At 38.6% G+C, this 12820-nt stretch overlaps 1 protein-coding gene across 1 annotated transcript in view; it reads left to right on the top strand.

Moving 5' to 3' along the window:
• PHLPP1 (PH domain and leucine rich repeat protein phosphatase 1) overlaps positions 1-12820 on the top strand; it is a 206754-nt gene that overhangs the window by 114148 nt on the left and 79786 nt on the right. The gene's annotated exons all lie outside the window — the stretch shown is intronic.

The raw sequence follows: 12820 nt of genomic DNA, 5'->3' as shown, positions 1-12820 counted from the left end.
TTTTTTCCCCTTCTTTTTTGTGATATCTTTTCATCTTTTTAAAATTTAAATTCAATTAATATATAATGTATTATTGGTTTCAGAAGTAGAGGTTAGTGATTCATCAGTCTTCTATAAAACCTAGTGCTGGGGCTCCTGGGGGGCTCAGTTGCTTAAGTGTCTGCCTTCGACTTAGGTCAGTCTGCCTTCGACTTAGGTCATGATCTCAGGGCCCTGGGATCAGCCCTGCATCAGGCCCTCTGCTCAGCAGGGAGTCTGCTTCTCTCTCTCAAATAAATAAATAAAATCTAAAATAATAATAACACCCAGTGCTAATTATATCATGTGCCCTCCTTAATGCCTATCACCCACTTACCTCATCCCTCCAGCTCCTCCTCTCCAGTGACCCTCAGTTTGTTTCCTGTAGTTAAGAGTCTCTTATGGTTTGTCTCCCTCTCTGATGTTCTCCTTCTTCTGATTTTTTTGTCGTCTTTTATTTTTTCCTCTCTTCCCCTATGATCCTCTGTTTTGTTTCTTTTTCTTTTCTTTTCTTTTCTATTCTTTTCTTTTCTTTTCTTTTCTTTTCTTCTTCTTCTTCTTCTTCTTCTTCTTCTTTCTTCTTTCTTCTTTCTTCTTTCTTCTTTCTTCTTTCTTCTTTCTTCTTCTTCTTCTTCTTTTTTTGGTGGGCAGCAAAGCAAGGTTTATTGAGCAATAGCAAAGTGATAGTACCAAGCTTGGGAGGAGGGAGGGGACACAAGAGGGTTGCCCTCTGTTTTGTTTCTTAAATTCCACATCTGAATTAAATCATATAATTGTCTTTCTCTGATTAACTAATTTCGTTTAGCATGATACCCTCTAGTTCCATCCACATTGTTGCAAATGACAAGATTTCATATTTTTTTGATGGCTGAGTAGTTTTCCATTGTGTGTGTGTGTTTATATATATATATATATATTCATATGTCATACATCCTAATGTTTAAATGAGATTCATTTTGATAAGGATCTGAAAGTAAAACAACAGAAAGAAATATCTGAGTTTCTGATTTTTAATGACCATCACCTCAGACTGAGTAGGAGGACAAAAAGAACCAATTCCAATGATTTTTAAATTAAAATGAATGAGATAATTAATATAAAAGGAAAATCCTTTATTTTTATGCTTCTGGATCTTAGCTAAAAGAGAAGTGTTAATCTTCTAATTTGTTTCATTTGATTATGGGAAAATTTATAAAAAGTTAGATATGTTCTACCAAGATAGGTCTTTACATACTTATTTTTCTTTAAATTTATTCCTAAGACTTAGTATTGCTTGCAAAAATAATACACAAGGCAATGTCTTTGGAGTTTTTGTTTTGGGTGGGTGTTAGTGGTAGATACTGTGAATGGAAGGAAACAGCTCCCTTGGGAGGATTACGATATTGATTATAAAGTCATCCCTAAAATATTAATGCATGACATGCTTTAAAAATCCAGTAAACATCCCATTGTATGCAGTGTAAAAAAGGGCTCTGTTTGCTCAACACAGGCCCATGTATTTAGTGTGTTTTCCAAATGGTGGGAGGAAGGTTGGGGGCAGGGGGTAGTTGAGAAAATAGGAACTGCAAAAGATCTCCTGTCAAACACACGAATGACATTCTAAGAAATGCTGACCTTTATATCCATCTTTGTGGCCCATTTGTTGGAGTGCATTAGCTTCAGACATTGATTAATCCTGTGAACTCTCTTCAGTTATTATTTATGGAAATCTATAGCCTAAGCATACTTAATTTTTTATTAAGCCTTAGTTACTTCTACAGCACTGTATTGTCCCACTTTAAAGTTTGTTTCTTTATTTCAAGGAAGATTTAAGATCACTGGGTATTATGCATGGATGTGTTTTTAATTTTGTATTATGGAAAATGTCAAATATTTAGTAGTGGATATAATAGTAGAGTAACAACCATATACCTGTGACCTAGCTTCTACAATCTTCAGCAGTGACCAGTTGTGTTACCAGGTATATGTTCTATGGCCCATCATTACAAATTCATACCCCATTAGGAGCATAGCTTGTGCACCCGTCTCTGTCTGTGTTGATCAGTGGTGTACATGTTGGCAGTTTCCAGTGGCTGTGGTCATCATAGTGGCACTCTGTCCTATCTTTCTTCCAGTATTAACTGTAGTATCTTAATTCTAGGCCTCTTGTGTTTTGTTTTGTTTGTTTTGTTTCTTTAAGTCACTGCAGTGAACTTTGGTTGCCTGGATATATTGGGTTCACTCTTACTGTGCATAGTGTAGGGAAGTTAGGGCCACATTTCGTGCTAAATTAAAGATCACATGAAATAGTGAATAAATATCACTATTTAAATAAGAACAAAGAATATGGTCAATCACAAATGAACTTTTGCTTTCAGGTGCTTTAAAAGTGTTTTATTGTCTAGATTTCACTCAAAGAATACTTCACTAATACTTGAGTCCAGTCATTCTAATGTAATAAGATTAAGGTTTCCAACACACAGATTTGTGTCATTAGAAATAGTTGCAAGGAACCCTGTAAGATTACTTAGTCATCTTTTACACATTGTTTGCTTCTTAGTTTGGCATGTAGATTAGGGAGTATGCTGCTTTTTGTCAGCATGATTTGAAACCTGTCTTTTAGGGATTGTGCTAACATTGGGATTATAATGGTAAGAGGCTTTACTCTCAGTATGTTTCTGCTAAGAAGTCCAGGCGTTTTATGTTTTGTTTTGATTTGTTTTGATGGAAACCCTCACTTAACATTTTATACCCATTTCTTAGGGAGAGAAGTAAGGGCCATTTGAGCAGGGACAGTCTAGCAGATCTGTGGTAGAATCTTAAGTGAAGCAAGTGACAAGGATTTAGCTTATAATACATCACCCCATCCCAAGGAGATTGCTCTTATACCAACGCTGTAGTGAAGACGTGAGAAGAAAATTGGAAATCCAGTATATGAGCTATTTGGGTACAGGAAGACTTCAAAGAAGTAATGGGCAAATTGAATTCTGAAGGATGAATAGGAGTTTACCACAAGGATGAGGGGAAGAGCATTTCAAGGAGAGATGTAAAGTATGTACAAAGGCACAGCTGGGTAAAATGTGAAAACATAGTCATATCACAGATGTCTGAGCAGCATGAGAAAGAAAACAAAAATAGAAGCTAGATAAAGTAAAAAAAGTACTGGCCAGTCTAGATTGTTTCCTGCTAGTTCCATGTCATTTCCTGGGGGAAATTTGATTATTATAACTAACTTTACAGCATAGTAATGGATTCGTTATATAGAAATTCATGGTATGCAATCTTTTCTTATTATAGATATGAGCAACAGTTTATGAAATTAAGGAACTTAGGAATTCTGCTTTGAATTTAAGCTAAAGATGAAATATTTTGGATTGCATTAAGTTTTGTTTTTGTAATACATAAAACTGATTAAGTTAGTAAAAATGCTTAAAATGATCTCTTTGTGGTTATAATTATGCTTCATCTTATTTCCACATTGCTAATCCTGTCTGTTCTTTTTTTCCTGTGGCAGCTATTGGTTCTGAAATCCTAGTTAACATATTCCTAAAGAAGGGTTTTTTCCTTGAATTCTGAGTCATTTCAGTTTAAAGCCATTTAATTTTCTCCAAAGTTTTATAATCCAGTTTTATACAAGTAAAAAAAAATACATTTGCTTCCCATACCCTAACAAAAGACTCGTACTTTTGTGAAATACTGCTGGCTTGTACATTTATTGGGTTAAACTCATCCCCTGTGTCTCCGTCTTCCCTCCTCAGGTCTGTCACCCCCTCCCTGTTCTTCTGCAGCTTTGTTGGTGTTACTACAGAGTTGCCCCGAGAGACATGGGGAGGGAAAGGAGAAGACTAATTCCACCCTTTCTTTATGCTGGGCACTCTTCCAGACTCCACTTCTAGATTAGGATCTCAACAAACGGAAGAGATGTGCTCCTCATGTGGGATTTATCTGTATATTGTTATTACTTTTAATAAAATTCATTCACCTTTTCAAGTGAGGGGCTACAGCTGTGCTTAAAGTTACAACGTATTATTTTAAGATTGGAAAGGGCCCTTGTCACGTAGTCACCAAAAAGGTAGTATTACCTAGTGTAGTTTTCTGGAATAATTATCGTAACAATTATTTGGCATTTTCTTCGAAATTTCTTTAGTTTAACCTTAAATTGTAGCCATGATCAGTGCTCTTAGTTTAGAGACTTCAAATTCAAGATTCGAAAAGGACTTTCTGGAGTCCCAGACTTCCTTCCCTCCTAAAAACTGTCTCTAGTGTTTCAGACACCTGTAGTGTCTGCCCAGACAGCTCTTCCTTACCAGTGAGCTGAAGTCTGTATCCTGTGGCTTCAACCTGTTGATCCAGTTTTGCTCTCTGGTATAACATGAGCTAATTCTACTTCTTCCCCAGTTGGTAACTTCTGAATATGGAAGTTACCATGATTTCTCTGCCATCCCTCACCCCTTGACAGTCTGTTATCAGGAGGAGCATCCCTGGTAGTTCCGACAAGTCTCTGTCACATGGCTCCCAGATCCTTTCCTCAGCTTCCTTTCGGGTGTTACCTGGTTTATTGATACGCATACTTGCAGATACCAGCTGGGGAGCACCATCATCTTCCTTTCTTCACACATTGTATCCAAAGTGAATTAGTTATTCATTCATGAGGTCAACAACAAAATAAAAAGAGTTTTTGTTTTTAATCCCCAACTCATTGATATATTTTGTTAACAAAGTTACTTAGCCCTTGAATTGATCTAGTAGTGACCACAATAATGCCAATAGAAATAACTAAATGTTTTGGTATCTTTTCTATGTGCCAAGCACACGTCTAGGTGCTTTATAGCAGCCTTGTGAGGTAGGTACTCATTACAGCTCTACGACCTCAGGCTTTACAACAGAAGATAGTAGTCACTCTGGAAGAGATACTATCACATCTCCATTTTGCAGATGAGGGCACTCTATGGTATACGGTATCCAGCACTGTTTTATGCAAGAAGTTCTGCTACCTTGCTGTTTTTTCTTTAATTGTACTTCTGATGTTTTACAGTGGCCTGAGGGGACAAAACAAACCAAGACTCAAGTAACAACTGAAATTTACTGAAAATGTCAAAGGGAAGTACTTCATATATACAGTTGTCAGCAGAATCCAGGCAGCTCAGTGATAGAATAAAAGGTGGTTTGTCACACAGTCAGTTGTGTGGGATATGCTGCTAGGGACAGGAGCGTCATCGATCTTCTTAAATGATGACCAAGACATAGTTAAGAAATCTGAGATGCTTTCTGAGTCATCTGAGGCAGATTAAATTGATAATCATTAATAAATTGATTTTCTTGTTGAGGGGACAGGCTGCTGTTGCCTAAGTCTTCAAAAACTTGTCAAGTATTGCCATATCATGAACTTAACATATATGATCAATCACATCTTTGTATCTAGCCATGTTAATATTATAGAGTTAAGTTATTTTAATCTGAGTATTTAGACTAATGTAAATATATATTTACATATCCATATATATATGTCCTATATATATATATATATATATATATATATATACTTAAGAGTTTAGTTTCCATTATATATATGCTTATCTTGAAAAATCTCAATATTTGTAATATTTGTAACTCAGAGTATTGCATTTCCTGCAGCTGCTCTGAAGAGTTCTTCTACCCACTGGTTTGATTTATAATTTTATAAAGTAAGGAATCGTGGAATAATTAGAAAAATATCAGTGACCTCTGTATATCTAAAATACTGGACCTTGTATATTAGATTTGGAGCTTAAAATACAAAGTCAAGTACCTTATTTCTAATAGTAGAATCTTTTAAGTATACATTTATATCACTTCTTTTACCAGAAAGTTAGAATTCAGGTTTTTTTTTTTTTTTTTTTTTTTTTTTTTTTTTTTGTGGTTGGCTATCTTTCCCCTTCCCCATGTCAGGGAGATGCCACTTTCTCAGGTGGCCACTGTCTAAAGGGACTGTTTACACCCAGTTTGCCAATAAGGAAATGAGGAAGGAACTCTGAGTTCAGATTTGATCTCCACCCAAGCCAAGCTCTGTTTTTCTGTTGTTACTCAGAAACACAATGGGGTTTGTGTGTGTGGAGGGGAGATAACTGCCAGAGCAACACAGGAGTGATTCTGGGAGGCTGGTGGTGCCATCTCCTTGGAGTTTCTCACTGATGCTTCTGCCAAGAAAGGTGGTGCCGGGTCTGCATTTCCAATTGAGGCCATGCAAGGAGCTCCCTGGACAAATACCACAGTTGTGGCTGCTCTTGGTGGAGATGTGCAAGTCTCTGCCCAGGTCCCTGGGAATACCTGCCCATTTTGTTAAGGGAGGGGAATGTAGGTGCTGGAATTGTCACAGCCTTGCCCTGAGATTTGTGTTCTCTGCTCTGTGTGCTCTCATCACACCATTGGTGTACCTTCTTGAATGACTATTGTTTAGGTATCTGTGTCTCAAGAGACCAAGCTTTTGAAGACATAGAGTGTGTCTCTCCAGGACCAAGTATAGTGCCTGGTTCATTGAGGCAAATGATAAACATGTGTTGAAAGATTCACTCATCCCCATCCATTCCCTTAGCAAAGAGAGACCTGGATGCTTAAGTGGTGCTCTTATTCTAAATTTCTCAGTATTGTTTTTTTTCTATATTTTTATAGCCTGATGCTTTAACAGTATTCTAACAAAATCGGCACCTTGCTTTGCTCCTATTAAGTATAGTAATTATTAATTATTAATGATTACCAATTAATTATTAATTAGTGGCTCCTATTCATGTATATATTGTAATTAATTTTATACTAAAGTTTTCTTCATCTGTTAAACAGATTTTATAAAATGGTAATGTTAGTACAGGATCAGGAGAGATGTCATTGCAAAAAGGTCTGGGGTCAATTGAAAGTATTTCTTGTAGAAATTTATAGAATTTTTTTTTAAAGAAAATGATCACATGTTGTAAGGCAGTGTTAATTTTAATTTTATTAAAATTGGAAACTTCATTTAGAAGGTATTAAAAAACATGATAAGATGAAGTTGAAAATAAGTTGCTAGAATGCTTAGCCTAAAGATTAATAAACATTCTTCTAAATTCATATTCTTCTACCTCATGCCTTCCCAAAACATTTTTTAGGAGGTGAGAATTAAAACTAGGTCAGTTAAGAGGTTAAGAATTTTTTATAGAAGTGGAGTAAACTCCCCAGAGACTATCCCTGTAGCCAGGGCATAATTTCCCAAGCCACTGAAGGTTAGGCCAGAGCAATTAATGACTCATTATACTGGTGAACAGCAGTCTTTTGCTTTACACAAGCAGAATTACTCGTGCTATTTCAGCTGCTTTGACCAAGCCTTTCAGGGTCATTTTGCTTAATTTTTGAGCATGTTTGGCACATAATAAGGATAAATGCCACTTCATTAAAATATAGTGGTAACAACAACAACAACAACAACAAAATCACTTGAATGTTTTTCTAAGCTTTCCCTTGCTAATAAAAGATGATTGCCCACAAAGTGAACATCAGGAGTAATGGGAATAATGTGGAGGACAGTTCTGTTGTAGGAGAAGATGATAATTTCAAAAGCATAGCAAGGATAAGTTAGGATAGAGATATTTTTGGGTTAGAAATGCAACTCAGCTAGACTCAAAGTAGAGACTAGTTTTGACATAAGTGTCCTAAAAGCTTGCCAAGAAACAACTGAGCAAAGTGTTGAGCTGAGTAGCATGTTAGAAATATCTGGAAGCCCAGTAGGTAGTCTGAAAAGTTTGTTGATGTTCATATTATAATTTTTATATTTTACCCCATAGTGTTCTTTGGGGGAGATATTTTGAGATCCAAGTGAACTCCCTCTACCCCCCACCACACACACATATTTACAAGTAATTTGGAAAAAAGACAACCTGAGAAGGTGACTAGAATTCATGTCACTTTTATGTGTCTTCCGGAATGGGATTTCCCCTCCATGAACCTACATGTAGGTTGGTGATTAGTTCACCAACTCTTAAAGCCTTCAAAAGAAGTTTTGCTGTTAATCCAGACTAGCACTAATTTCCCTATCACAGTTATATTGAACTGATCTTCTAACACTTGAATCCCTTCATGTGTAGTTCATGTTCTGCCTTTGATTGAGCTTTATCTGTGTAACTGCTCAAGGTGGCGAGAGCAGTTGTCTCTGCTATCATCCTTTTTGTGTTACAAGTTTGTACTTCATGCAACTGTGGATGCTGGTCAAGGGATACTGCGTCTGCAGAGCCTTTCCTGATTTTTTTTTTTTAATGAGGAGAATATTATTTACAGCAGCTTGGTAAATTCAAAGGGTAGGTACTGTCTATTCCACTTTAGTGTTGAGGGAGCAGAAGGACAGATGGATGGAGTGACTTATCCAGAGCCACGTGGCTAGGAAGTGATAGAGTTGTTTGTACACTCTGATTGTTAAGACTGTGCTCTTTCTCCTGCACGTCAAGTTGCTTGGGTTTCAACTTTGATCTTCCACTGTCTTGATGTTGGGAAGTATAATAGGTGTACAGTAGCTTTTGCCAAAAGGATTACATATTCTAACTGTGAGGTCCTTCCCATAACAAAGAGTTGAGGCAGTTTCTGCACGTGCTTTTTTCTTTCACTTTCCCCCCAACTTTCTATAACTTTTAAAACTTGTCCTGTAACCTTTTAAGATTCAATTTGGTGCTTACCAGGTGGCATCACCGCTGCCCAGGTGGACAAGCAGTGTAGACAGGACTGGGCAGAGTCCATGATGTCAAGGAATGGTGCCCCCCTGGGGCTTCACCCTTCCCTGGAGTCTGTAGGCAGCAGGTACTTTCTGCTTTTCTCAAGGGGGACTGTCTTCTGTACTGCCCTTCCTGAGCCTTAAGCTCATCCTAGGGATGACATCTGATCATCTTTGCTGTGGCCTAAGGGGTTCTGTCATTATTTTATCACGGAAGTTATAAGTACAAGCCCTTCTGCAAACTCAGTTTCTGTTGTGCTTGAACTGTGTGACCATGGACGTGCCCTGTGACTCAGCTTACCCTTCATCTTTGAAATGGGGATAAGTCATTGCTACACTGAGTTGTTGTGAAAACTAAATATGATGGCTAAAGCGGTTGGAAGAGGGCCTTCCACAAGTGAAGCACCCCCTAAATGTTAGCTAGAATTATTGTTATTCCTACTACTTAAAAAAAAAAAAAAAAAAGTTAGAGTAATAAAAGACTACTTGCCCTGAGGTGTAGCTAGGTGGCTTTTTGATTTATTTTTATTACTTATTTAGGTCTTTCCTGTGAAGGATCTTAGTTTTAATAGGTGCTATGTATGTGGGTCACAGCTTCTTTGGGCAATCCAGCTGCTAGTTTTTTCATTTGGGATTTGAGCAAAACTTCTTTGAGGCGTATCCTTAGGTGCCCAGGCTGGTCTGGGTGGAAGTGCTTCAGGCTCCCTTTGTCACAGGGACTGGGTAGAGGTGCAACTCATGGTAGCTTTTGTGGCCACCTTAGCAGCTTTCTGCCCTGCTGCCAGCATTTCTGCTGTTGCTGTAGCTGTTCTAGCTCTGCAACGATCCCCCCCCCCCCCTTGCTCATTGTATCCTTGTTAATGTGGTTTCTTCCCTGTTTCCAGCAGCAACAGCTCGCGGTACAGAACGAGGCAAGGAATCAAATACCACTTGACATTTAATCATTCTTTTTCAGTTGTTCAAAGAGAGTATTTAGTGTGATGCTTCCATCGAAATAGGATTTGTCCTCTTGAAAGTAGTCTCTGTGTGAAAGAATATACTAGGTGGGTCAGATGCAAGCTGGTGAGAAAGAAAGGGCTGTAAAGTAGTCCAGTGGCCATTCTTCTGGCAAATACTTTTTCGAGGGTCACCAAGTACTGAGCAGGGGGTATAATTAGTGAACAAAATAGGCAAAAATCCCTGCCCTTATGGAGCTTACAGTCTAGAGACAGAGATTTTCAGAGCCTTTCCATGCTTCCCATTTTGTTCACATTAAAAGCCAGAGTGTTTGCAGTGATCTAAAAGGCCCTGCCAGATCTGCTGAGGCCCTGCCAGATCTACGCCTTACCTTTCTGATCTCATTACAGGTCCCCTTACCTATGGTCTCCATGATGTTCCTTGAACATGCCAGGCACACCCCTTTCTAGGGCCTGTACACTTGCTACTTCCTCTGCCTGGAGTGTTCCTCTAGACACATCAGTTCAGTGTCTTCTTCATATCCTGTCTAAATGTCACCTTTTCAGGGGAGCCCACCCTGACCAGCCTATTTAAATATAACCTACCCATAGTTCCAACAATCTGACCCTCTTTTCCTTGCTCTATTTTTTCCATAGTGTTTGCCAGTTTTTAACATATAATTTACTTATGTATGAGATCTAAGTTTAATGGAGGCAAGTATCTTAATTTTGTTCACTGAAGCATACCAAGTACTTACCAAGATCAGTAACTGGCGCATAGTGGGTATTCAGTAAACATGTTGAGTGAATGAAAATGAAAAGTACTCCGGAAAAAATTATGAAGTGGTATATATTAGTTTACAAATTAACAAAACCAGGATCCTTGGGTGGCGCAGCGGTTTGGTGCCTGCCTTTGGCCCATGGCGCGATCCTGGAGACCTGGGATCGAATACCACGTCGGGCTTCCGGTGCAGGGAGCCTGCTTCTCCCCCTGCCTATGTCTCTGCCTCTCTCTCTCTCTCTGTGTGACTATCATAAATCAATTAAAAAAACAAACAAACAAACAAATTAACAAAACCTTGGTGACTTTAAAACAACAGAACTTTATGCAGAAGTCCAAAATCAAAGTGTTGGCATGACCATACCCCTCTGAAGGCTCTAGGGGAGAATCTATTCCTTGCCTCTTCCAGCTTCTGGTGGCTCTAAACATTCTTTAGCTGGTGGCCTGTATTTCTCTGGTCTCTGCCCTCATGTGGTCACATAGACTTCTCTTCTTCTGTTTCTCCCTTAAACTCCTTCTGCCTCTCCCTTAATAAGGATACACATAATCATACTTAGGGCCCACCTGCATAATTCGGGATGATCACCTTCTCTCAAGATCCTTAAGAAATGCTTCTTGTCATATAAGGTAATATTCACTCTTGCCATGTAAGATAATATTTATAGACTCCAGGGATTAGGATGTGGAAATCTGTGGTTTTGTCTATCTCAAATCCTTTTTGGGGCCATGATTCAGTGCACTACAGTGGGTTTAAGGGGGTCCTTGGAAGAATTGTTGTCCCTGGTGTACCACCTAGTAGAACACTGAATGCAAGGAAAGCCAGAAGGCTACTCTCATCCATTTTCTTCTTTAACTGAAATTTTCATTGAAATTACACTTTTTTAAAAATTAAACACACAGAATAATATTACACACAAAGAATAATATTACAATTTCCATGTACTTGTCTTCCCCAGTTGTTAATGTGTTCCCATAGTTCTTCATATCTTCCACTGTCCTCTTATAAGGAAATAATCATTACAGATAAATTCCAAATCTCCTATCTTCTCATTCCTATTTCCTTTTCCTTCCTTATCCATCTAGAAGCAGTCACTATCGTTAATTTGGCATGTGACCAATGTATGGTTTATGCAGTTAATAGTTACTGCTTCATAACTATTTATACATGGTATATGGAGTCGTGTGTGTTTGTGTTTTCTCCCTCTCTCCTGGCTTCACAATATATAAATCTCAGAGAAGGCCTCTGGTTAGCCTAGCTTAGTACCTGTTGGATCAGTCTGTGGGTTCAGTAGATGGGGTATTCTGGTTGCTGAAGCCTGGAGAATATGCCTACCCCTATGGCCAGAGGGTCAGCATGCTTTGTTCTTGGGATCTCAGGTGTTGGAAGGATTGCTATAGGAATATATGGAAAAAGGATTTGAGGTAGACAAAAACACAGATTTCCACTTGAGTTTTAAGTTTGAGTTTGGACATTAGGTCCTCTGGGAAGCCTTCCTTGACTTCCTAGATCATACTCTGTGCCCTTGTACTTCTGATTATTGTAACCATTATCATGTAGTACCTTAAGTCCTCTCTCCTTCTCTTGAAGTGTGTTCACTCAGGGTGGAGACTGTGCTGCCTTGTTTACTGTTGTACTGTAGGAGATAGAAGGCCTGGCACACCATTGTGTGCTCAACATCTGTGCACCGCGCTTCCTGTGAACAGGTTCCTGTGAGTGTTTGCACCTGCCTTTCAGGCACATTACATTCCTCAAGGCTCTTTTTACATCTTTTGGTGTATGTGGGTGATTTGGCCCTATTTGGGATTCCCTCCCTCCCTCCCTTCCTTCCTTTCTTCTGTGGTAAACAATTTCTTCTTTTTCTTTTTTAATAGTGAAAATTCAAGAAAAGATATGGTTGCTAAGAAGCAAACTCAGACTTCCTCTGTAAAGTTTGAATTGAGCCCTGCCAGGCTGTTTTTACCCCACTCTCCCCTTAGCTCTATATGTGCACAGTAATTTCTTTCTAACCTCAAATATGCTATCAGCAGAATAGTTTTACTATTCTGAATACCTTTTTAGTGTCAGGAGAATTTGGATTTCAGTAGATGTAAGATGTGAATCATTCTGTTTGGCAGTACTGCTAATACTAATAGCGATAGTACTAGCAGTCACTGTGTATTGAATGCTGTTTCTGTGCCGTCTTGTAGGTGTCACCCTTACACTTGTTACACAGATGTGAAAACTGGAGCTTGTGGGGGCTCCGTGATTGGTTCAGGTTCTCTCAGCTCCTACTTGGGAGAACTAGAATGTAAAGTTGCACATGGACCCCAGAGTCACACTCCTGAAGACCATGCCCTACTGCTTTCTGTAACTGGGAAAGAAAAAGCTGGAGTTTGGTAATAGAAGAGGACATCAGATTG

This window comes from Canis aureus, chromosome 1, assembly GCF_053574225.1.
Source record: "Canis aureus isolate CA01 chromosome 1, VMU_Caureus_v.1.0, whole genome shotgun sequence".
NCBI lineage: Eukaryota > Metazoa > Chordata > Mammalia > Carnivora > Canidae > Canis > Canis aureus.
Note: the sequence above shows the minus strand (reverse complement) of the source record. Positions and strands in the feature narration are given on the sequence as shown.